At 42.5% G+C, this 26,408-nt stretch overlaps 1 protein-coding gene across 5 annotated transcripts in view; it reads left to right on the plus strand.

Moving 5' to 3' along the window:
• Nucleotides 1-26,408, plus strand: part of LOC145344070 (FYVE, RhoGEF and PH domain-containing protein 4-like) — a 252,417-nt gene that overhangs the window by 117,905 nt on the left and 108,104 nt on the right. Inside the window, exons 1-2 of one of the 5 annotated variants that reach the window (XM_080190866.1) lie at nt 2,275-2,289; nt 4,813-4,876. The exons of 3 other annotated variants lie outside the window; for them this stretch is intronic. The gene's annotated coding sequence lies outside the window, so the exon portion shown is untranslated. Of the gene's footprint in view, nt 1-2,274; nt 2,290-4,812; nt 4,966-26,408 lie in introns of those variants that run through there. One more of the 5 variants, XM_080190867.1, reaches the window with a different exon arrangement.

Here is a 26,408-nt window from a genome sequence, read left to right on the forward strand (position 1 = left end):
AAGCAGAGAGATTTAGGTTGGGAATTTCAGAGCTTATGGCCCAGGCAGCTGTAGGCATGACCACCAATAATGGAATAATTAAAATCAGTACCTTTTGCCACAAGTACAAGGAGCAACACCCAAGCTAAGAATCTGGATCCGCCATGCAGAATAAATGGATCATAATGTCATACGGAACTACACGCTGCTCCTTCACTGTCACTATGGCAAATCCCTGAAACTCCCCTCCTAACAACACTGTGGGTGTACCGACACCACACGGACAGCAGTGGTTCAAGAAGGCAGTTCATCTTCACCTTCTGAAGGGTAATTAGCAATGGGCAGTAAAAACTGGCCCTGTCAGTGATGCTCACATTCCATGACTGAATAAAAATGGAATCTTTGAGTTTGGAGGTAGAGATTAGTAAATTAGTTTTGACAGCTGTTAGTCAGCACTTTTATAAACTTTTTCTAAACAAAGCTATTAGAAAAGCAACTACTTAAGGATCATTCCCATAACTTTACAGCAGATCAGCCTCAATATTGACATCCTCATGTCAGGCAGGAAGTCAAGGAGGGAAAAACACTTAAAAATGCAATTTCACCATGCCTGCTGCAATTTTAATTAATATATTTAAGTCAGGCTCCTGCAGTGCAGTTGGGAGTCTAATTTAAATTTAACAGCTGCAGGCAGGTTTTCACAGGGCTGGGGGAAAGCTGGGAACAAAATGGAGATTGAAGCTGCCAGCTTCCAAAAGGTAAGTGCCTTTTATCACTTACCCCACCACACCACTCCCCACTACCCCCCGGTCCACAATCCCCTCCTGATCACCAGAGAGGCAATCTCCAGCGATCCTCCCCTTTGCTAGTTTTTGTGCCCAGCAGCCGGCCAGCCTGTTAATTTGTCTGGCTGCTGGGTGGGAAATGGAAAGGGAAGAAATGATCATTCTGCTGTTAAATTTAGCAGAACCTCAATGTCCCAACCTCGTCAGATTTGCTCCTAGTACACCACCACACCCATCCAAGCTTCATGCAAATGCTGGGGCCCAGTTGTTCCTTCCTCGATTTCAGAATTTCTATATGTACTGCTTTTACTTAGCTAATAATAATGTTCTGAAAGTAGCATGCTAATGGTTTTGCTGCTGAACATCGTCTGTAAGTGGAGATTCTGCCCCACAAAGTTCAGTTCATAAACTTCTTTCCCAACAGAGATTAGGTCAGGAATAATATTAGAGAATAGGTACTTATTGTCAACAGAGGATTTATTATTGTTTTGATGTATGTTGAGACCCTTTCCTACAGTGTGGGACACACTGTATCTTATTCAAAACCAGGATCTTCACAATGGCACCACTCGATTTTGTTCATAATTGTGCTGCTGCTATGAACACAAGCAGCCACAGCATAGCCTACATTGCGCCCTTTTCCAATTGTCTTGCTTCAAGGCTGTGACTAACACAGGGATACCATTCCATTGACAGTGACAAACCTGAAGCATCTTTCCCCAAGTGACTATTCTCTGTGCAAAGCAATTAGGCCTGTTTGGGGGAGGGGAATCTCTTTCCACCCTGACATTCGTGCTAATGTGCTTTCCATTAGGTGGTGTTAGGTCATAATCGGAACTGGGAACCTTGGTTGAATTATTTCCCCTCAGAAGAAACTGAGAGAAAATTGTAGAAGTCTCACTATCGCTTTGTTTGAGATCAGTTTCTTTTAAATGTAGGAACTCCTTGCTCTGTACGACAAAGGTGTTATTAGCCACAAAGCTTAATTTTAGATTTAGAAAAAAGCGTCTTCATAATTTTTTTAAAAAGCATGAAATTTACACCAGTTCAACTACAGAAGTTTCCATAGTACCAGTGACATATGTCCAAATTACTGGGCTGATAGGAAATTTGTAGAATCCTGTTATTTAACCATATAATACATGAGTGCAAAACATGTTCTGTCCAAAGTTCGGTGTATGTTTTGTCAAACTGCTAGTTGGGGTAGCAGGGTTTAATGTCAAGAACTGGATCACATCTTAACTTCAGAATTGAATGTATTTAGGACAATTGCTTCCATTTCTTTGTTCTGGGCTGGAATTGTTAGTCCCTTGAGCAGATTACTTGACAACAATGTATATCAGTGCAAAATAGTTTGTTTGAAAATTAGAGATTGATTTTTTAAAAATTGAAATAGATTTTTATTTAGTTCGGTTTCAAAACCTACACTATATAATGATGAGGGTTCCATGGATGCAAATGGGTGTAAAATCCCTCAAGAAGCCAAAAGCAAGGATCCTACACCCCCTGCCACATTGGCATAAAGGTTGGTAATCGCATTTAAATACATTTAAATCTCATTAGCAGGCCTCCCTGCTTTATTGTTCCACCCATATTGGGATTTCCCCCCTCACCAATGTGACATCATGACAGTAGAAACAAATCAGGACCAATGGGAATCGGGTAAAGGGAATGCACAGGTATGCACAACCCCTAAGAAGGAGGAGGGCACAACCAGCACTATCTCCTGGAAATCTAACATTGCCAGTGAAGGGGGAATAGTGTTGGAAAATATGGCAAGAAAAGCCAGCTGTGCAACCAGCATGCTGTACACCCACTTTTCTCGCCTGAGCTAACACTGGAGTGAATCATAGAATCCCTATAGCGCAGAAGGAGGCTATTCGGCCCATCGAGTCTGCACCGACCACAATCCCACCCTTGCCCTATTACTGTAACTCCACATATTTACCCTGCTAATCCTGACACCAGGGTCAATTTAGCATGGCCAATCAACCTTATCTTTGTAGCGTGGGAGGAAACTGGAGCACCTGGGGAAAAACCCACGCAGACACGGGGAGAACGTGCAAACTCCACACAGTGACCCGAGGCCAGAATTGAACCCTGGTCCCTGGCACTGTGAGGCAACAGTGCTAACCACTGTGCCGTCCACGTAAAAAAAAACCCAGAAAATTCCAGCCAATATTAAGGGAAATATATCAAATATGTCACCACAAAAAAATGATCAAGATGTGTCACAGAAGTTATAAATTCCTAAGTCTCCCTTTAGATAGCAGGACAGACACCATGTGACATGATTCTCCGGTCCCACACGGTATTGCACAGATTGCCCTAGGGCTGGAGAATCATGGAGCAGGGGTCATAAGCATGTTTAGCTCTAGTAAAGACACTGTTTTGGGATTCTAGAAATGTTTTAGGAAAATTCCACCTGTATATTCAACAGATATTTATTTTCCATTCAATTAGAGACTGATCTAACCTATCAGGTTAAAATGAGAACCTACTGAATTATTTGTCCTTTCTGCAGTGTTCAAAACTAGATGCTAATATAGTTTTGTCCATTTCTGTGATGTTGTGGTAAACCAAGGAGATCACAGAATTGCAGAATCATACAGCACTGAAGGACACCATTCAGCCTTTTATGTGTGTGCTGTCTCTTTGAAAGAGAACTCGTGCTTAGTCTCACACACTCACGTTTTGTCTGTATCCTTGAATGTTCCTCATCCTCAAATACTTGACCAACTTCCCTTTAAAGTAAACACACAATCAACTTCCACTTCCTTTTCAGGAGGAAACATAGTAGTTTCTGAGCAAAAAGCTATTTCTTTATCTCCTCTGAGTCTTTTGCCAATGATTTTAAATATATGTTCCCACCAGAGGGAATAAGTTTTCGATATTTACTCTATGAAAACTCCTCATCATCTTGAAAACCTCTGTTACATCGTCTCTTAACCAAGGGGAACAGTCCTCAATCTTCCAATCTCTATATTTCAATTCTGCAAATTCTGGTTTATTGCTGTGTGAAAGATTCAAAGTTATATTTTTAATTGACTTCAATATAAATAGAAGTTAAGATATATGGATATATGCCTCTGATATCCTACCTAGCGCTGACCCAAATAACATTTATGGGGTTTGGTTGAAAGGTAGTTAACTACCAGACAGCAGGAGGGCGCAGGTGCAAACACCACCTTGGAGGGGCATCTCTAACATCCAGAGGTCTCCTGCTTGTGTTGAGGGAGGGTGGGTAGGTAGGGGTATTGTTCAATTCTTCAACCACTCGCACACCTCTCCTATCTCTAATGCTTTTTCCCTATGCAAAAATGTAGAAACTGACAAACATTACTTACATTTTGTAAGAGGTCCAGGCCACTAACCAAATCAGGTCACCACAAGTGGGCCCTACATCTGCTTTTGTGAAAGCCAGAGTTCCCACCCTCTGTATGTGTACCAGTCTTCACAAGTGCACTGGTCTTGGCTGAGCCCATGGTGCAGGAACTCTGAGATTGGATGTCACTCCGTAAAACCTCTGTCCCCTTACTGCTAATTGCTTTGAAAAGATAGATTGAGGCTTCACCCCTTCAAGAGGAAGTACATTCCCAGGGAATGGAAATTTGACACAGCTAGATCCACACTGTTTTCAGTGGAGCTACCATCTTTCACCAGAACCTCAAGATGATTCTGCACCAGCACATCAGTATTGTGGTATCACCTACTTGCCATGTATAGCTAAAAGTACAGCATTGCAGTTTGAAAACTGTCTGAGGCATTCCAGCTGGTTCCATGTAGAATGTAGATTATTTTTGAGCTGCTGTGAATAATTGAGAAGTTGGAACCTAAAATCTGGCCTGGATAAAGGGTAAGGATACCTGCTGAGCATGCTCAGTAAGCACTGCAGCTTTTTTCCTGTTCATTGTAGTACAATGCCAGCAATTGTAATGCTGTTAACAGCAGTCACATCCCTCTGCCAGTAGTTTTAATAGATGTAGTTGCCTTGGTAACAGCCATCTGCTCATTCCCTATTGGAATGCAATTGTTCCTCCTTTGCTAGGGTCGACAAGAAGCAGGACATTGCGTGTGGGGGACATAACTAAGATGCAGTGTGTTAATAAGAGGTAAGTGCTTGATTGGTGGAGTAGTTGAATGGAATTTATTGAAATCCAGCAATGCTGCCAGGCAGGGCAGCCAGCCCTGCTTTCATAAGGTCAGTACTGTTAACAAATGTACAGAATTCTACATTCATCTTGCATGCTTTTATTGATTTTTATTGTTGTGTTGTGTGGCTTGCTTTTAATGTGAGGAGAATGAAAAACATTTGCCGTAACAAGCCAGTTGTTGAAACTTGGAGGCATGGTAGTAATCTGTTTTTAATGGGAAACGCTTACAGAGGAGGGAGGCACGGAGGATTTGTAGCGTTAAAACAATTACTGCTGGCCTTTTAGCATAAGATTAAAGGTTATACCAGAGAATACAACAAACCCTTCAACACTGTATTGAATGGCAGACTCCATTGAGGCTCATACTGACATAAATCAATGAGTTTGTCCATATGTTGAAAATCTATTTTAACTTCCATGACTGATATTAATGGCTGAAATGTGTGCTGATGCTTGGTGTTAATATCTGCTACTGGTATAGAAATGGTTTGTGAAGACATGCGTATTCGCTTCTCATGTATCCTTGTTTTTTTTCACCATTTCTACCCATGGGTTGCAAAGCTTTTAAGTTGTTCTTAACCTCAGAGGTCCAGTGCTGACTGACCCAGAAAGGTCCCAGTGTGAATGAGATTTAGCTGTGATTTGTAAATTATAATCTTACAGATTGTGTTGGCCTTTTTAAAATAGTTAATTTAACAATAGTTATTGAATGCTGTTTCATGGTTAGGGTAAGGAAAATTGAAAAATGACCAGAGAAATTGGAATCTGTGGAGATTTGTTTTGGAGGGTTTGCTTAAACATGACTTTTACATAAAGGTACTTAAATGAAAATAATTCTTTCGATAAAATCCTTGATTCATTGTATTCATCAAGGTGAGGGATGTCGGTTGTTCAAGTACAGCATATATTAATTTTCCTCTTAGAATCTGCATGAAGCATTTCTAGCTTGGATACATTCCTCGTTTAATATAGTAAAGTTCCACCTGTTCTGTTCCATAAATACGTCTTAATTCCAGCTCCAGAACTGCATCCTCTACCATACCAATATTGGTATATATATTTTCAGCATCAACTACCTTACATATTCTATTGATGGTTGTGTCATAATCTAACAGCATTGGTAGCTTTTTTTTTGCTATAAACCTGACCTCACTGGGAACTGGATAGGGAGTATATTGCTTTTGAATGCTAGAGACAGAATGTTACAGACACCACATGTTATATTTTCAAAAGCGTTTTTGGGGCTTTTTTGGGGAAGGGTTTTGCACATCAGCAAAGTAGCATCTTAAATCACAAAGCTACACAAAATTGTTAAAGAGGAATAATTCCTTAAATTAATTTTCATTTATTGATCTGTGTAGATTTCTTGTAAATTTCCTCCTTGATAATGTTTAATCCATTAACAGACATCCATAACATAAATTTGCTAAATATCTGTACCATTCCCTCATTCACTTCTGCTATCTCTATATTAACAAAGTGCTTCCGAAGTTGTATTTGTTTCAATCATGTTGAACCATTTACCCCATGGAGTGGATTTTGCAACAACAGGACAACATGTCAGATTTGTGCTGTTGCTCAAAGGCGCATATTGGGCCTTGATAACAACTGCAGGTATACAACACACACAAGAACATTTAGTGTAGACAGCATTCAAGCCTTGAACTCTGTTCACCCTAGGAGAAAATCAAGTTGGTAGATTTGGCTGAAATGCCAACACTGGCAGTATTCTATCTTTGCTATTGATCATTTGATTTGATTTATTATTGTCATATGTATTGACATACAGTGAAAAGTATTGTTTCTTGCATGCTACACAGACAGAACATACTGTTCATAGAGAAGGAAATGAGAGAGTACAGAATGTAGTGTTACAGTCATAGCTAGATTGTAGAAAAAGATCAACTTAATGCAAAATAAGTCCATTCAAAAGTTTTCAGCAGTAGGGAAGAAGCTGTTCTTGAGTTGGTTGGTATGTGACCTCAGACCTTTGTATCTTTTCCCCAAAGGAAGAAGAAAGAGAATGTCCGGGATGCGTGGGGTCCTTAAGTATGCTGGCTGCTTTATCGAGGCAGTGGGAAGTGTAGACAGAATCAATGGATAGGAGGCTGGTTTGTGTAATGGTTGAGCTACATTCATGATCTTTTGTCGTTCCTTGCGGTCTTGGGCAGAGGAGGAGCCATATCAAACTGTGATACAACCAGAAAGAATGCTTTCTATGGTACATCTGTAAAAGTTGGTGAGAGTCATAGCTGACATGCCAAATTTCCTTAGTCTTCTGAGAAAGTAAACGTTGGTGGGCTTTCTTAACTATTGTGTCGACATGGGGGACCAGGACAGGTTGTTGGCAATCTGGACATCTAAAAAATTGAAGCTCTCAACCCTTTCTACTTTGTTCCCATTGATGTAGACAGGGACATGTTCTCCTTTATGCTTCCTGAAGTCAATGACAATCTCCTTTGTTTTGTTGACATTGAGGGAGAGATTATTGTTGCTGCACCAGTTCACCAGATTCACTATCTCATTCCTGTATTCTGTCTCGTCATTGTTTGAGATCCGACCCACTATAGTGGTGTCATCAGCAAACTTGAAAATCGAATTGGAGGCGAATTTGGCAACACAGTCATAGGTGTATAAGGAGTATAGTAAGGGGCTGAGGACACAGCCTTGTGGGGCACCAGTGCTGAGGATGATCGTGGAGGAAGTGCTGTTGCCTATCCTTACTGATTGCGGTCTGTAAATTAGGAAGTTCAGGATTCAGTCACAGAGGGAGGTGCCAAGGCACAGGCCACAGCGTTTGGAGATGAATTTTGTGGGAATAATAGTGTTGAAGCAGAGCTGTAGTCAGTAAATAGGAGTCTGACATAGGTAATCATGTTTTGTTATTTGAGGCATTGACAGAAACTACTCCCTGTGGGTATTTTGTGTCTTTTGTTGCCACTGTTCATTTCTTCACAAGATAGGTTCGAATGACTGCAACTGTGTAGGGCTTCTTCTAAGGCTTTCAAAGAACAAAGAACAACACAGCATGGGAAACAGGCCCTTCGGCCCAACGAGCCCACACTGCCATTTCAACATTGTGAGTCCCCTCTTCCACCCATGACCCTTGTCTGCGCTTATGGCACTCCACATTGGAAACCAGATTGAGGGGAGTCTAGTTTAGGGACAATTTGTTACACCAATCAGCCTAAGACCACATCTTTCAGGTGTGGGAGGAAACTGGAGCACCCAGAGAAAACCCATGCAAGCATGGGGAGAATGCGCAAACTCCCAGAGACACTGGCCCAAATCCATGAATCTGCACAGCAAATAGTGATAGTCACTGAGCTGTCATGTTGCCCATCAGCTGGTCCAGTTTAAGTGCACACTAACGACGTGAAGCACTAGGCTACTCTCGAAACATCCAAGAGCAGCCCTCGTGGACTTTCTCGGGGACTTCTTATCACTAAGATTGAGACTATCCATTTAATTGCCTTTGCCTCTTCCCCGTTTCCCTTAGCCAACCAAACCAAACCTCCCCTAAGATTCTCCCCTGCCCCAGTCCTGATCTCACATCTACCTCTCTTTTCCTTCATATCTGCAAGCCGACCCAGTCTATTTTACTTGCACCCTGTAACTTCATCTTTGAACCTTTTCAGTCAGGTTTTTGCCCTTGCTCAAGTACTCTTTATCCAAGCCAGGAATTGCATCCTATATGACTGTGACTATGGTCAACTTTCTATGTTCATCCTTCTTTACTTGTCTGCAGTCTTTGGCATGGTTCACCACACAAATCTCCTCCAACACTTCTGGTCGGGTGGGACTGCCACACGCTAATGGACTTGTATGGACCTGATTCCTTTCTTAGAAACTTGATCGAAATTTGTCATGAAATCTCTGTATCGGGCTTTGGTGCCATCTAAAGATACCCCTGTTAATTTTTCTGTTGTTCCAATAGGAATGTATCTAACTCTCTTCAATGCCACAACACAAGTACAGATGCCATACTAGCTTTTCTGTAACATACATCGTCTGGTATTTCACTTGCTATTTCTCTCTGTTATTTTAATACTAAAAGTTGATTTGTAGTGTGTGCCATAGCAATGTAGGATTTTAAAGAATACTTTTTTTTAAATCAGCACAGTGGTTAGCACTGTTGTCTCACAGTGCCAGGAACCTGGGTTCAATTCCAGACTTGGATGACAGCCTATGTGGAGTTTGCATGTTCCTGTGTCTGCGTGGACTTCCTCAAGGTATTCTGGCATCCTTTCGCAGTTCAAAGATGTGCAGGCTAGATGGACTGGCCAGGCTAAATGGAGTAACAAGTATAGGACAAGGGGGAGGGCCTGGGTAAGATATTCTATCAGAGATTTTGTGCGGACTTGATGGGCCAAATGGCCTCCTTCTGCACTGCAGAGATTCTGCTATTGCACACATTCTGTTGGCAAGTAGAGTATAAAGCCTAGCATTTATCTCAGTTCTTAGAAACAAGAAGTTAACTTGAAACTAATAATTGTTCCTATTTAGTTAGAAGTTTTAAATTAAATATTTCAGATAGTATCTATTATCTGTTTCAATCTTTGTGCGGTTTTTACTTTTCTTTGCAAAGACTGTTTTCACTCTGGCATGAACTATGATCAGGCAGTGGACTTTCCAACTTCAAGATGAATATGCATGGAAAAAAGTATTGGAAACCTTACCAGTGCTCAAGTTAATTTCGTTGTTAATGTCATTGCAAACATCCATTTTGCCTTTTGGGATTTTCTTTTTTGTTGCTGCATGTAAACCTATCCTCCCAATGCATTGGAAGTTTCCTTCTCAGTCCATCTGCTGTACAGCAGTGAACTAAATAATCTGATTATTATATTGGACTGTGTGATAAAAGTTTCCCATTCAACATGAAGTATGAAAGTATTGCATAAGGAAATTCTGAGCAAGTCAATGACAGAAAACATGTATTGACCATTGCCAGTGGATTGACACCTACCTCATGTTGCTAAATAGCATGAAAAACTAACATTGGGCTAAGCAGGCACAACTTCAACTGAAAAAGTGTTAGATCCCAGTCTTTCACCCAGTGTATGCTTCCTGTAAAAGAAAGGATAATTTCATAAATTTAGACTTGATTTAATTTAATTGCATGCTATCTAATTACTGGAACCAAAATTATCCCTTTAAACTGATTTAGTTCAGCAGAGATAGAACCATGCAGCAAAGACACTAAGATAGCAAATAATATCAATATTTATTGAGTTAAGTAATAAAACAAAAGTACAATCATCAATCAAAGACTTATTAATTAACTGTAAGCTAATCAATCAATTTACTCAATGAAATAAAACTTATCTATTAACTACTGAGAGAAAATAAAGATAAAGCATACTTACTAACAAAACTCTACAGACTTCACGCTTTCAAATGGGCAATTAATCCAAAAGAAGTGAGCAACAACCTCAACTTTTCACACTGCTATGAAGAGCACTGCACCTTCCTTGGGCTCCACATTGGTTGAAAAACTCTCAACTGTCCCTGAAGATCCAAACGGGTTTCTCCTCTCTTGGTTAACACAACAAAATGGGTCCTGTAGTTTTTTTTGGCACCCTTCAGTACTTTATTTCTAATCAAAAAGCCAATTCTAATTAACTCTCTTCATTGTCCCTCCATGAGGGACAGACCAGATCCAAGCTGACAAGATAAGACTTTGCATCCCATCTTGGACTTGATCAAGCAAAATCCAAGCTGACAGGATTACTCATTGCACCCCTCTCACATTTGATCTAATACTTCATCTTAGCCCTTTCTCATGCCTAGAAAGATGTGTCACCCCTTAGCCAGTGTTGCTGGAAATAGCTAGTTGGCCAAATGTAGTTCAGAGTTAATTTCATTGGTTCTGGCTAATTGCTCATATTGCTTTAAACTTAAACAGTGGCTTTGCTTCAAACTTAGTCTCTTATCTTAAGACTTTGTCTTACAGGCAATTCATTGATCAAACTAAGGTTGACCCAGTCAAGGCCAGTTTGTTCCTGATGTGGTAGGATCCCATGGAGTTCAAGCTTTCTTTCTGCCAGACTCGGTCACAACACTTTTAATCTTTACATAGAAATGTTAATGAAAAAGGACCGAATTCTGACTTACTTGGTTATTAGTTACTTGCCCTTCAATTGCAGGATAATTGAGGCACCACCTAACCTGTTATGAGTCAGTGATGACTTCACTGTGTGATATTGAATTAGCTGGTTGTAAAAAGGTTAGCAACATCATCATGCTGCTTTTCTGTTCACATGTTAATACAAATTTGCCAAGTAAGCAAGCACACTAAATGCCACTAAAAAAAAATCTCAAATCTAGGCCAGCCTACACAAGGGAAAGAAAACAGCCAGAAAAAAATCTTTATTAAGGGAATAACATGCAATAATTAAGTGATTACATGATTTGGTGCAACTTACACGAGGTAAAGATTTGCACTTTGTTCTAAAAACAATGCCTGCTTAAAGTGAGCATCTTTTTAAGAGTTTCCAATGAAAGTGAGAAAGGTAATTCAGTGATCCATGCTAAAACCTCACTCAATCACTGAATAACCTTTCTCACTTTCATCGGACCAGTTGTTGCAATGGAGAGATCCATGGGGAAAGACGGCCATAGCGATTTTTTTTTATTCATTCGTGGAACATGGGTGTTGCTGGCTGGCCAGCATTTGTTGTCCATCCCTAGTTGCTCGAGGGCAGTTGAGAGTCAGTCACATTACTGTGGCTCTGGAGTCACATGTAGGCCAGACCTAGTGAGGATGGCAGATTTCCTTCCGTAAAGGAGATTAGTGGATCAGAATGGGTTTAGTCAACAATAGTTTCATGGTCATGAGTAGATTTTTAATTTCAGATACTTTTTATTAAATTTAAATTCCACCAGCTGCCGTGACAGGATTCGAACCCACATTCCCAGAAAGTTAGCTGAGTTTCTGGATTAATAGTTTAGCGATAATACCACTAAGCCAACACTTCCCCCGGTGTAGTGATGCAGTCCCCGTTCTCATGGTACTGGTGGTCAGTGGTTTGGCACAGACCCATCAAAACTCCGTAGAATACTGAATTCAACTTGCAGCAATCAAAACCTATTGGGGGTGATTTTCCCAAAAAAAAACTAGGTGCCCAATGGGTGGGAAAATGGGAGATTTTCCTGCCTTTTTTTTGGGCGAACTTAGTCAGTTGATTTCTGGCAGTCTGTGCTACACAGAGTCTGCCAGAGGATTCATGCCAGTAATGGGGAGAACAGGGTCTAATCACACCTGAGAGGCTGTCATTAGAGTACTGTGTGGACCACTGCGCTCCTAGTAGTTGCTGGTCTATCGATTTTTTCCCATACTTCCCTGACCCTCCCTCCGATTAGCAGTCTTGAGACACACCCCTACCCCGATGGTAAGTCCCAATTGCCTCTCTGTCTGCCCCATTGATCGCCGTGCAGAGTGCGCAGACTTACTGGCAGAAATCTTATAAATGTTATATTCTCACTATTGTATAATGGGCATATTAGCCAATTAGTGTTGCATAACGTTCCAGTCCTCAGATCTGGAAGCTCCAGGAGAGGTAACTGGGTTTTTGAGATCTAACAGTACTTCAAAGAGAATGCAAGTCTTGAGTCTGGGAGCACTGGGATGGGATCATGCAGACAGGGGTTAGGAGTATGGGGTTGGGCAGTGGTGGTGCTTCCCAAGGTTTCAAATACAGTGTCAAGGAAAGTCCTCGGAACACAAGCAAATGCAGGATCGCTGGAGAGAGATGTCAGGGCCTGAAACAATTTTTGGAAAAGGGAAGATTGGAAATTAGGTCTTCAGGTTTGTGAAGCTTTCCATTATAATTCCCATTGAAGGTAAAGGATGGGAGCAGGATCAACTCTCAGAAAATTCCTGGCCAAAACATTTCCTAAACCTTGCGCTCTGAAAATTATGGTATTATTTTTAGTTAAACTTTGTTTAGAAAGTATTGTGAATTTTAAGATGCTGTATATTCCCTTATATGGTATTGATTCATCATGTTTCAGTTTTGCATCGTACCAAATTCTTGTGTAACTCTAACCTATATAGGTCAAGGGAATCCAAGGTTTGCTACGTGCTTTTGGGCTGAGTTAGCCAATTTCAAATAAGGAAGTAGTAGTGAAACTGTATTTGGTTTCAGTGCCCCTTTGTGAGGATGTGAAGAAAATCAGCCTGGGTATCAGCAGCTGATTGTACAGTTGTGGGTGTTTGATGAAGTCAGGATCGTGCTCAGCTGCCTTTTCTTATGGTGTGCTATTTTTCCAAAGTACATTATGGAGATGCACAAAAGAACAAAAGACCCTTGACTGGGATAGTAAAGGCTGTTCTCACCAATAAGGCAGCATCCAGCATGATTCAAACTCTTGAGGAGAATGAAGTTACTGCTGTGAACCATTAAGAATGGCGGGAGATCATTAAAGCCGTGATATTGTTTGATTCAAAATTTCCACCCAAGGGCCTTGCATGGATTGAGCCCTTGATAGAGTTTAAGCTGCGGGCATCTTGAGGGGAATTGCTTGATAGAGCAGACGCAGCACGGTTTCGTGAAAGGGAAGTCGTGTCTGACAAATTTACTGGAGTTCTGTGAGGATGTGTCTAGGGCGGTGGATAGAGGAGAGCCGGTGGATGTGGTCTTTCTTGATTTTCAGAAGGCGTTTGACAAGGTACCTCACAAGAGGTTATTGCAGAAGGTCAGGGGACATGGAGTTGGGGGTATGGTGTTAGCGTGGATAGAGGATTGGTTGTCAAATAGGAGGCAGAGAGTGGGGGTCAATGAGTGCTATTCGGATTGGCAGTTGGTGACTAGTGGAGTGCCCCAGGGGTCGGTGCTGGGGCCTCAGCTATTTACCATTTATATAGATGATCTGGAGGAGGGAACCGAGTGTATGGTGTTGAAATTTGCTGATGACACCAAGATTGGTGGAACGGCAAATTGTGCGGAGGGTGTGGAGAGTCTACAGAAGGATCTAGATAGGCTGGGCGAAAGGGCCAGGAACTGGCAAATGGAATTTAATGTTGGCAAGTGCAAGGTGGTCCACTTTGGTAGGAATAATGGTAGGAAGGATTATTACTTACGTGGCGAAAAGCTGCAGCAGGCGACGGTGCAGAGGGACCTTGGGGTCCTTGTGCATGAGTCGCAAAAACCCAGCTTGCAGGTGCAGCAGGTGATCAGGAAGGCGAATGGGATGCTGGCCTTCATAGCGAGGGGGATTGAATATAAAAGTAGGGAGGTCTTGCTGCAGCTGTGTAGGGCACTGGTGAGGCCGCAGCTGGAGTACTGTGTGCAGTCTTGGGCGCCGTACTTATGCAAGGATATTTTGGCCTTGGAGGGAGTGCAGATGAGGTTTACTAGGCTGATGCCGGAGTTGAGGGGGTTGAGCTATGAGGAGAGGCTGAATAAACTAGGCTTGTACTCGTTAGAGTTTAGAAGAATGAGGGGAGATCTCATTGAGACGTATAAGATGATGAATGGGATGGATAGGATAGAGGTGGAGAGACTCTTCCCGCTCAGAAAGGACAGTAGGACTAGGGGACACAGCCTCAAGATAAAGGGGGGGGGGGGCGGTTTAGAACAGAGTTGAGGAAGAATTTCTTCACTCAAAGGGTGGTGAATCTCTGGAATTCTCTGCCAGTTGAAGTGGTGGAGGCTGCCTCGCTAAATATTTTTAAGAAGCGGGTTGATGGGTTTTTGATAAGAGAGGGGATTAAGGGTTATGGGGAGAGGGCGGGAATGTGGAACTGAGCCACAACAGATCAGCCATGATCTTATTGAATGGCGGGGCAGGCTCGAAGGGCGAGATGGCCTACTCCTGCTCCTATTTCTTATGTTCTTATGTTCTTATGTTCTTATGTTTAAGCAGCCACATTTGTCTTTTCTTGTCCCATTTTTTTCCTTGTGAACGATTAATATCTTGCGACCTACAGCACTTTGAATACTTGGGTACTGAAATGGAATATTGCAATGACAAATAAGTCAGATTTTATACCCAAGAGAGGATGAAGAGAGGAATGATAATTCCAAGTGCCAAACATAAAATTCAGTTTTGTACATATACATTTTTTAGAATCCAAGAATGTGTGTCAGAATAATTAAATTGCAGAAGACTTTGCAAAGCTAAAGCAATACAATTCTTTTATTTTCTTAATAGTGCATGTAGATTGAAATTGCTAATTTAAAATTACTTTAGGTAGATTTCACTATTTTATTGGGGGCTTTCCAGGCAAGTTCAATTTCTGAACAGCCAAAAGCAGTCACATCGATAGCTCTGCTGATGGCTCAGTTGATTATAGTTGACCCTTTCAGACCCAGAAGGCTGCAAACCTGTTTCCTAGTTTGTGCTCAGTTAGTTTATGTTAGCCAAGGGGAAATGAGTAGATGGCAGTTGTCTGCTACAATTATCTTTAGCAGTTCTGGATTATGGAAGGGAAAGATCAACCAGAATTCCAGTACCTGGTCAATTAATCACTTCTGGAAAATGTATTTCAGTTATTTGTGGCGAGGAAAGATTGGACTTGCCCTCGTACTGGAATGGATGATGCGGAAAGAATGATGATTATAACAAGGAACAAGTGAATGTAAAGATACCAGTGAAGAGTTGGCATAATTTAACATTGTATGTTAACTTTGTAAACTTAGTACCATTTTATTCTTGCATTTGCTGTTCATAAAATGTGAAAACAGATCATTTAACTTTATTTATTAATTCATGGGCTGTGGACATCATTTACAAAACCAGCATTTGTTGCCCATCCCTAATTTCCCCTGAGAAGGTGGTGATGAGCTGCCTTCTTAGAGTGCTGCAGTCTATTTGGTACAGGTACACCCACAGTGCTATTGGACAGTTCCAGGTTTTTGACCTAGCAACAGTGAAAGAATGGTGACATTCTAAGGATGGTGTGTGGCTTGAAGGGGAACTTGCAGTTGATAGATGTAGCATGAGGGTAAGGCATAGAAAGGGTTAATGTGGGATTGGGTACTGTACTGCCCAAACTGTGATGTAAAGGAACACATGACCAGAGTCTAGCAGGCACTCTTTTGCTGGACAGCAAGCAAGTACCAAATTGTATCAGACAGATGTCTGCTTTCAGTATTTGTTTAGTGTTGGTTACCAGTTTGTTTCTAACAAAAGGAGTTTGATACTAATTATAAAGTAGCAGTTTTTAATGGAATTTTATATAATGTATATAAATGTTATTTGTGCTGTTGATAAAGACCAAACAAATGTCCATTTTTGACAAGAATAAGCCATTTTCATTTGCTGATTGATTTCTTTATTTCTGGCCACATTATATGCATAATTTTTAAAAAGAGAAAATGCTGGAAATACTTTGCCGGTCAGGCAGCATCTGTGGGGAGAAAACAGAGTTGATGGTTTTGCTGGAAAATCACAGCAGGTCTGGCAACATCTGTAAGGAGAGAAAAGAGCTGATGTTTTGAGTCCAGATGACCCTTTGTCAAAGCTAAAAGGTATAGAAAGTGGGAGATATTTATACTGCAGGGTGAGGGAATGAAAGATGAGTTCTGCTTGATGATGTTTGATCAGAAATCTTTTCAATATGATATACTGGAATGTTCCTGAAAAATGGGAAAGTGTCAAGTTCTGGTGTGTTTCTCCAAAGAAACACAGCCAGATTTTCACTCCTGATCTTTTGACACTTTGTTTAAAAAGAAAGATGGGGGGCTTGCTTTGCGCCATCAGTCTCAAGGAGCAGGGCCTAAAAACACCAGCAAGCCACCCCCAAGGCATCCCGATCTCCACATTAAGAGACAGGCCCCTGCCAATGGACATCATTCTGAATCATTTTCAAGCTTCCTGGTGCAAATCCCATTATGGCCTTCTCACGAGAGTTTCTGGCCATAACAGGATTTGCACCCACATCAAACTGGCCTGGAAAATCCTAGCCAATAACTTTGTTTCTCTCGCCAGGGATGCCACATGATCTGCACTTTTTGATTTATTATTGTCACGTATTAACATACAGTAAAAAGTATTGTTTCTTGTATGCTCAACAGACAAAACATATCACTCAAAGAGAAGGAAATGAGAAAGTGCAGAATGTAGTGTTACAGTCATAGCTAGAGTGTAGAGAAAGATCAACGTAATGCAAGTAAGTCCATTCAAAAGTCTGACAACAGCAGGGAAGAAGCTGTTCTTGAGTCGGTTGGTACTTGACTCAAACCTTTGCATCTTTTTCCTAAAGGAAGAAGATGGAAAAGAGAATGTCCAGAGTATGTAGGGTCTTTAATTATGCTGGCTGCTTTACCGAGGCACCAGGAAGTGTAGACAAAGTCAATGGATAGGAGGTTGGTTTGCGTGATGGATTGGGCTACATTCACAACATTTTGTAGTTCCTTGTGGTCCTGGGCAGCGTAGAAGCCATACCAAGCTGTGATGCAACCAAGAAGAGTGCTTTCTATGGTGCACCTGTAAAAGTTGGAAAGGGTCATGGCTTACGTGCCAAATTTTCTTAGTCTTCTGAGAAAGTCGAGGTGTTGGTGGGCTTTCTTAACTATAGTGTCAGCATGGGGGTACTGGGACAGGTTGTTGGTGATCTGGACATCTAAAAACTTGAAACTCTGGACCCTTTCTACTTCATCCACATTGATGTAGGCAGGGGCATGTTCTCCTTTATGATTCCTGAAGTCGCTGACAATCCCCTTCATTTTGTTGACATTGAGGGAGAGATTGCTGCACCAGTTTACCAGATCCTCTATCTCATTCCTGTACTCTGTCTCATCATTGTTTGAGATCCGACCCACTATGGTGGTGGCATCAGCAAACCTGAAAATCAAACTGGAGGGGAATTTATCCAAAGTCATAGCTGTATAAAGAGTATAGTAGGGGGCTGATAACACAGCCTTGTGGGGCACCAGTGTGGAGGATGATCGTGGAGGAGGTGTTGTTGCCTATCCTTAATGGTTGTTGTCTGAGTTAGGAAGCTCAGTCACAGAGGGAGGTGCCAAGGTCCAGGCCAAGGAATTTGGAGATGGGTATCATGGGAATGATGTGGGTATGCCGGCGTTGGACTGGCGTAAACACAGTAAAAAGTCTGACAACACCAGGTTTTAGTCCAACCTATTTATTTGATAATATACTCACAAGCTTTCGAGGGACACCCTCTTCGTCAGGTGAACTCTCCATTCACCTGACGAAGAGGGTGTCCCTCGAAAGCTTGTGAGTATATTATCAAATAAATAGGTTGGACTAAAACCTGGTGTTGTCAGACTTTTTACTGTATCATGGGAATAACAGTGTTGAAGGTTAAGCTATATTTCTCTTTTTCTTTCTGATTTCCAGTATCTGGGATATTTTGATTTTGTAGAGTTACTGGTTTTGATTTGTTTACCAATTTCTTTGATAGCTATTGGTCATCAAGTTAATTATCAACCATCTTTAGTAATTCAATAGCTTGCTGTAGATCAGTGGGCTGAATTTAATCCCTTTCCCCAAGGTGAGTTTGGAGTTGGGGGACAGTTAGTTGGGTGAGAAAGGTGCAGGAAGGAACTCAGCCACCACCTCCTTTTGCCCTAATTAAGTCTGGAGCAGGAAAGCTCATGGTGGTCTTCCAGCCCTGTTGCCAATTGAGGCCCTTAAATGGTCAATTAATGCCCAGTTGAGGGTCTCAGCCCACCGCTGCTGAAATTCAACCAGTGGCAAGAATGACACTCATCACACAAGAAGCTCACAGAGAAAAAAGGAAGGGTTCCTTGTTAGGATTGAGAAATCTGGCATCAGGAAGGGGAAGTCCATTCACCTCCTTGAGATTCCCATCCTGCCCTCACTCATGTGGGGCCTGGGTTGCTCACTGATCCTGAGCTTCTGGTGGATGCATTACCAACTGCTACCACCTCTCCCCGGCAGGTGTTGACGGCAGTGAAGACGTGCTGACCTCTGATTGGTGTGTGTGTGTGTGTGTGTGTGTGTGTGTGTGTGTGTGTGTGTTGGGGTGGGGGGGGGAGTGGTGACTTTTACCCCAGGAGTCCTTGATCCTGGGAAAGGCCTGCTGCTGGCCACGGTGCTATGGTAAGCCTTTCCCAAAGGAGGCATGAGGGCTCTCATCTGCTGTCCAACCCCTGTGACCTGGATTAAATTCTGCTCATGAATCCAACCATTCAATTGAATTGGAAATATAGGAGAATGATGAATTACATATTGGAGTAATGGTTTTGATTAATTGGTACAAGTGTCTTCAGCAGGATCAAACACTGGGAAGGGGCAGCATCAACAACTTTATGTAGCCTTTTAAATGAATGGTTCTGTGGAAGATGTTACCCTGTGTGTGCTTACTTGTGGTTTCCTGCACCGAGTTGGTTCACAGGCCACAAAGAGACAAGGTTAACCAGTCTTTATACTGGAGCTTCACCATATGAAAATTGAGTGTTTGTTTCATTATTCAAATTTAGATTAACATCTAGCTCAGGAGAAGTGTCTTTGTTGTTTCGCCAATTTGAGAAGAATAGTAATGTTCATAAATTGCTGTATAAATGCAGGTTTACATTGAATACTGTTATTCACTTGCCTTTAGTGTGTGACTGAGCCTCTGTCTAATAGAGTATACTTTCCCATCTATCAAAAATACATGAGGTGATAGGTATGTGGTGAATTCTGGTGAATCTGTGTAACAACTTAGGCATGCAATGTTTCTTTGTGAAAGTGGTCAATGATGATAAATGTAACAAAAATATAGTTCAGAATATAATCAGAATCTACATCAGTCTACACTACTTCTTTCGGAGCTTTTAATCAGTGGAATTATACAGCCATAGCCATTCTCTGAGAGCAATTCTCCAGGCCCGCTGTGTTGCTTGAGTAAGAAGTCTCACAACACCAGGTTAAAGTCCAACAAGTTTATTTGATAGTAAATCCACAAGCTTTCGGGGTTTACCCCTTCGTCAGGTGAGTGGAGAGTTCTGGTCTCAAATAGAGCATATAAAGGCACACCCAATTTACAGAATACTGATTAGAACATGAGTCTTTACAGCTAATCAATTCTTAAAGGTGCAGACATTGTGAGTGGAGATAGCATTAAGCATAGTTTAAAGAGATGTGTATTGCCTCCATACAGGACAGTAAGTGAGATTTTGCAAGTCCAGGCAAATCATGGGGGTTACAGATAGTGCAACATGAACCCAAGATCCCGGTTGAGGCCGTCCTCATGTTTCCAGAACTTGGCTATCAGTTTCTGCTGAGTGACTCTGCACTGTCGTATGTCGCGAAGGTCACCTTGGGCACAGCTTTCACGATGTACGACAGCACAGAGTCGCTGAGCAGAAACTGATAGCCAAGTTCCGCACACATGAGGACGGCCTGAACTGGGACCTTGGGTTCATGTCACACTATCTGTAACCCCCATGACTTGGGCATGCAACATCTCACTTACTGTCCTATCTGGAGACAGTACACATCCCTTTAACCTATGCTTAATGCTGTTTCCACTCACATTGTCTGCACCTTTAAGAATTGATTAGCTGTAAAGACTCGCATTCTAATCAGTATTCTGTAAACTGTGTGTGTCTTTATATGCTCTGATTGAGACCAGAACACACTACTCATGTCGCGAAGGGGCAAACCCCAAAAGCTTGTGGATTTACTATCAAATAAATTTGTTGGACTTTAACCTGGTGTTGTGAGACTTCTTACTGTGTTTACCCCAGTCCAACGCCAGCATCTCCACATCTTGCTTGAGTAGCACAGTGGGCCAGGAGTTTTCAGCAGGGGTGTAGCAGGATTCATGACCAGTGCCCAGCTAATCACAACTTTTCTCAGGCCATTTTTTAAATCGCAATCAGCACAAGACTGATTACAGTATGGAAATTGACATTTCCATCGCATTAGTGAACCCCGGACAGTATCCTCCAATCTCACTAATGTCTCCCACCCACGCCAGGGGAGATTCACGCCAGGGGAGATTCACGCCAGGGGAACCAGGTGTGATCACCCCGCTTGTGAGGAGAGAGGCCGTTGGGGACCCAAGGGAGGTCGGGAGCAGGGAGGATGCCCTTTGGGCAGTGCCAACCGGGCACTCTGACAGTGCACAGTGGCCACCCTGGTATTGTCCACCAGGCACTATGGCATTGCCCATCAGGCACCATGTGTTGCCAAGATGGTGGGGCCTGAGGGGTCATGGCCAGTTGGGGAGGGGCTAATCAGTCATGGTGGGAAGGGGATCCACTATGCACTCTGCTTTAGGGATCGGTGAGGTTGGGAGGAAGGGGGCAATCAGGGCTGGACGTGGGGAGGAGGGCTGTTCATGGGGGAAGAAATTGGGCTGGATGTAATGGTGGGTGGGGTCACGATAGCTGCATTCAGGTGGGAGGGGGCAGAGGTTGGTGATTGAGGAGAGGGGTTGGGTTGATATTGGTAAGCCGACGATTGGGAGGCCAGCGAACGAGGAATGGGAGGCAGACAGGTAGTGCCCATACGCCAGTCTTCACACTGAGATCAGCACATGCGCAGTGGTCCACTCAGCACACTGAGCCTGGCCTCTCCAATGGGTTCAGGCTCCGCGCCCCTGTATCTGAGTAAACTGCGTTTAGGACTCCGTCATGGACAGAGTCCCAGAGATTCCTTCTACTCAGCTTGTCCAAAAAACGGGCAGGAGAAACTCCCATATTCCTGCCCATTGGACACTTAGTTTGTTGGGGGAGAATTGCCCCCTCTATCTTGATGGTTTTGATGTACATTCTGGATGTTATGACTTAGTCCAGGTATGAAAGGGAACATGAATCTTGCTTCATCTTGCCATATTCATTATGAATTGGGAGCACAATTTATTCTAAAGAACAAAATGCATTCTAAAGTGTTGAATAGAAACTGGTACTTGAATTTCTTTAGAATCAAAGAAATGATAGTACAGGAGAAGCTCTTTTCACCCATTTTACCTACACTGCTGCTAGTTCTTCATTTGGAGATTACAATTTCCAGCCTGCTTCTATACTTATGAATGATGTATCATATGGTGAGCGGTCTTCATGTGACCTAATTTTGAATGGATTCTCTATTAGGATCTTCATGAATGACCCATTTAGATAATTCCGAGAGACTGCACTATAACTGATCCTCCCTGTTCAGGTAGTAAAGGCTAAATTGCACAGAACTGTAAAGAAAATAATACAAATATGGGGAATATAAAATCTTAGAAAATGAGATAAAAAACATGTTCATCAGCATTTGAAAAGGGAGCTAATGGGTTAGTATTTATCAAAAAGTACTGAACTCAGTATCCTGTCATACCTTTCTCTTTTTTAAATTGCAAAGGGACAGGCTGTGTTTTTGCAGCAGTTTCTGCTTTTACTGCAATGCGCTAATGTTGATGCCTTTATAAGTACTCCCAGGAGGATTGTGTGCCTATTGGCTATGTGTGAGAAGACAAGCTGAATAAGAATGTCTTTGACTAAGAGAAGTCATTGGTCAAGGGTTTGTTATTAGAGTGGAGTGTTGGGTGGAAATGCATGTCACACACACTCTGCATGTGACTTATCCCTGTATTTTACCATCAGCAGCAAATTAAGGGGCTACTGGTAATGAAACCATCCAATTAACTGTGGCAGGTGGGTCCTAGAGCCAGCAGCCTGTACGGAGCTGGGATTTTTAAATGTACCTGCACAACCATTCAGCCAACCTGAATCCAGAGGCAAGAAGGAGGCAGTATGGAAATGGCAGCAGGACAAGGGAGGGTCACCCCACCCTTCAGCGCATTTTCCTAGAGGCACTTTAGGAAGCAATCAGCGAAAGGAGGTAGATTCTCTTTCCAGAAGACAAAAAGGAAGACCAACAGACATGGCTGAAGCTGGCTGGTGTCATGAACAGCTGAGATGTCATTGCCAGAACCTAGATCCAGTGCAGGTTAGTGAGCTGTTATGGTCTGGAAAAGTAACTGTGCTTAACAATAAGCAACTGGAAGCACAGTATTAAGTGAAAGGCACCCATTAAATCTGAGGCTAATAGCTAGACCAATGCACAGGGTGGCACTAGTGCTAGTGTTGAGGAACTCAGATGTCATGCACCTGAGACCTATGGATGAATGCTGCATTGAGACTGCTGAATGGCTGCCTCACCATGCTATTCCAGCACAATTATAGTATCTCAGCATGACCAGCACATGGACACACCTCCGGACGCTGAAAGATGCCCTCATAAGAACAGGATATGGCGCTCGACTCATAGATCAACAGTTCCGATGCGCCACAGCAAAAAACCGCACCAATCTCCTCAGAAGACAAACACGGGACACAGTGGACAGAGTACCCTTCGTTGTCCAGTACTTCCCCGGAGTGGAGAAGCCACGACATCTTCTCCGGAATCTTCAACATATCATTGATGAAGACGAACATCTCGCCAGGGCTATCCCCACACCCCAACTTCTTGCCTTCAGACAACCACGCAACCTCAAACAGACCATTGTTCGCAGCAAACTACCCAGCCTTCAGGAGAACAGTGACCACAATACCACACAACCCTGCCACAGCAACCTCTGCAAGACATGCCAGATCATCGACATGGATACCATCATCACACGTGAGAATACCATCCACTAGGTACACGGTAAATACTCTTGCAACTCGGCCAACGTTGTCTACCTGATACATTGCAAGAAAAGATGTCCTGAAGCATGGTACGTTGGGGAGACCATGCAGACGCTACGACAACAGATGAATGAACATCGCTCGACAATCATCAGGCAAGACTGTTCCCTTCCTGTTGGCAAACACTTCAGTGGTCATGGGCATTCAGCCTCTGACCTTCGGGTAAGCATTCTCCAAGGCAGCCTTCACGACACACGACAGCGCAGAGTCGCTGAGCAGAGACTGATAGCCAAGTTCCGCACACATGAGGACGGTCTCAACAGGGATCCTGGGTTCATGTCGCACTATCTGTAATCCCCATGACTTGCCTGGGTTTGCAAAACCTCACTTACTGTACTGTCTGGAGACAATACACATCTCTTTAACCTGTGATCAGTGCTCCTTCCACTCACATTGTCAGCCACTTTTAGACTTGAACAGCAGGTTGGGTGTAAAGATTCACATTCTAATCAGTAATCTGTAAACTGTCTGTGCTTTATATGCGCTGTCTGAGGCCAGAGTTCTCCATTCACCTGAAGAAGAGGGAAACCTCGAAAGCTTGTGAGTGTACTATCAAATAAATCGGTTGGACTTAAACCTGGTGTTGTCAGACTTTTTACTGTGTTTACCCCAGTCCAACGCCGGCATATCCACGTCAGCACATGGGCGTCAGAAACCTAATAACACTGCCTATGTGGATGTTTGCAGGAGATGGCTATGAAGGCCCGAGAGTGATAACAGATCGGTACTGGAGTTGCTGTTATTCCTATGGTGACACCAATCATCTGATGCTTTATATTGAGTGATTACCCCACACGAGTTTACTCATTGTCCTGGTCTGCTCTCAAAGCGTCACTGAATACAATAAGAAAACGACTTCTGATATTAAAATAAACTTATTTTTGTATTCTAGCTTGAAAAATGGAAAACAAAAATGTATGGGCAGATTCTCTGACCGCACCCATGGCTGGAATTCTCTGATCTCACTGCTGCGAATGGAAATTTGGCTGAGCGCCAAATTCTCCATTCTTGCTGGCAGTGGCCATGGGGGGCCGTGAGATTGGAGAATTCTGGCCATCGTCTAAATACCAGTTTTGTTTGGCCAGTAGGAAAAAAGCAGGTCACTACTGATTACTGTTGATTAATTAATCAAAGCAGATTCATAGCTAGATTAAGATTAATGTCCACCAAGAAAGATTTAATACAAAATGACTTTAAATATTCACTGTTGGCTTCAAATCAGTAGCAGAGCAGAAATAAAATGCGAAAATGCATAATTACAAAAATTAGTGGCTGCAGGCCTCCAGCGGCCAATACCTGACACTTATTTAGTGCAGATGTTGCCTGCCACATGTCAGCACATGTTGTTCAGGTTCTGCTTCAGGTTGGCGTGCGCTGCTTTATCATCAGAGGGAATGGAAATGAAGCTGAACGTTATATAATGAATAATCCTTCCTGTGCTTAGTCCTACTTTGATGTTAGACTGAAGGGCAGGTCATCGAATAAAAAAGTGAAAATGACTGAGCTAAAGAATATGCCCTGATGAGTCCCTGCAGCAATTTCCAGGGGCTTCTCAGTCTTTAGACTAAGATGAAATGTTAGGTCAAGTCCAGGATGGGTTACAGTGCCTTATCTTGCCAGCTTGGATTTTGTTTGTCTCTCTTGTGGGGACTGTGAATTGGATTCAATTGTTTTTTGAATTTGATTTTTGGAGCAAGCACGGAGTGAATTTGAGCCTGCTGGGAGCAGTCTGAGCATCGGCTTTGTAACTTTAAAGGGAAAAAAACTAAAATAAAATGGAAAATATAGGGTCTGTGATCATTGATCTATGATGAGCATGTAACTGTGTGTAAGGTATGGCTTCAGCTACTGAAGACTAAGTCTGTAATATTCATTCTGGCATAAGCAATATTATGGAGGGACTTTTAACAACTCTGACTCCGGTCCAGAGAAACAAGGTCGGTGTGGTGAAGGATGTTAAATAGGAAAATATCTGAAACACATTGGAAATGCAGTTTAATCATGGCAGGTTTGAGGATATCCGAATATCCCACTCTAGAGAGGAAGGACTGTGATTATAACTGAAAATGAGGATTCCTTTTGCAGATCTTGGCAACACTTTTAAATTTAATACTGGCTGGTTAATTTTCCCAAGACTCAGGCAAAGCTGACAGCCAATGGGAGGCAGAAATTGCATAGCCAGCAATCAGGTGCACATTCGAGCAGTGCTTGTGGATCAGAAAGAGTGGGAATGTTTTTCCATGGTCCCTCAAACAGATCTTCTGTCACTTTCATCCAACACCCCCTCCTCCCAGGATCTTTTGACACCCTCTCAAATACCCCTTTCTCATGTTCTGTTGAACTCACCAAGATGTCCACCCTTTCCTGGAGTGGTAAGGACTCCATATCATTCCCCCCTGCCCCCTTCTCCCTACTGCATTTTGAAGACCCCCTGTGATTTGACATCCAGTGCATAATCTAGTTAAACCCACTGCCAAATCTGAAGACAAATTCCCCTGACGACAGCCCAGTTATTACCTCACCCTGATAATCTGACAACTCACCAATTGTTTTTGTGTGATTTTTGATTGTTTCCTAAGGTCTGCTCAAGTGTGATTGTATGTTCAATGTTATTGTAGTACATGTTGATAGGATCAATATTATTCCACCTTGTGTAGGGATATGAGAAGGCCAAAGAGACAAAATGACCAGAACCTCCCCCCCACCCGACCATGAACTCATACAAACATCCTTCACATAGTGTGCTATTGCACTTGGTGTAAAGGAAGTGATGCAATGTTGCTAAAAGCATTTGTTACTTCCTTCAACTCAAGACTAGGAGGTAGGATGAAAAAATACAACACTTGTTCAGACAATTCTGTTTGCTCTTTAAACGTTTTTCTGCTAAAGGCACAAGT

This window comes from Carcharhinus amblyrhynchos, chromosome 6 (assembly GCF_965287045.1).
Source record: "Carcharhinus amblyrhynchos chromosome 6, sCarAmb.v2.hapA, whole genome shotgun sequence".
NCBI classification, from domain to species: domain Eukaryota; kingdom Metazoa; phylum Chordata; class Chondrichthyes; order Carcharhiniformes; family Carcharhinidae; genus Carcharhinus; species Carcharhinus amblyrhynchos.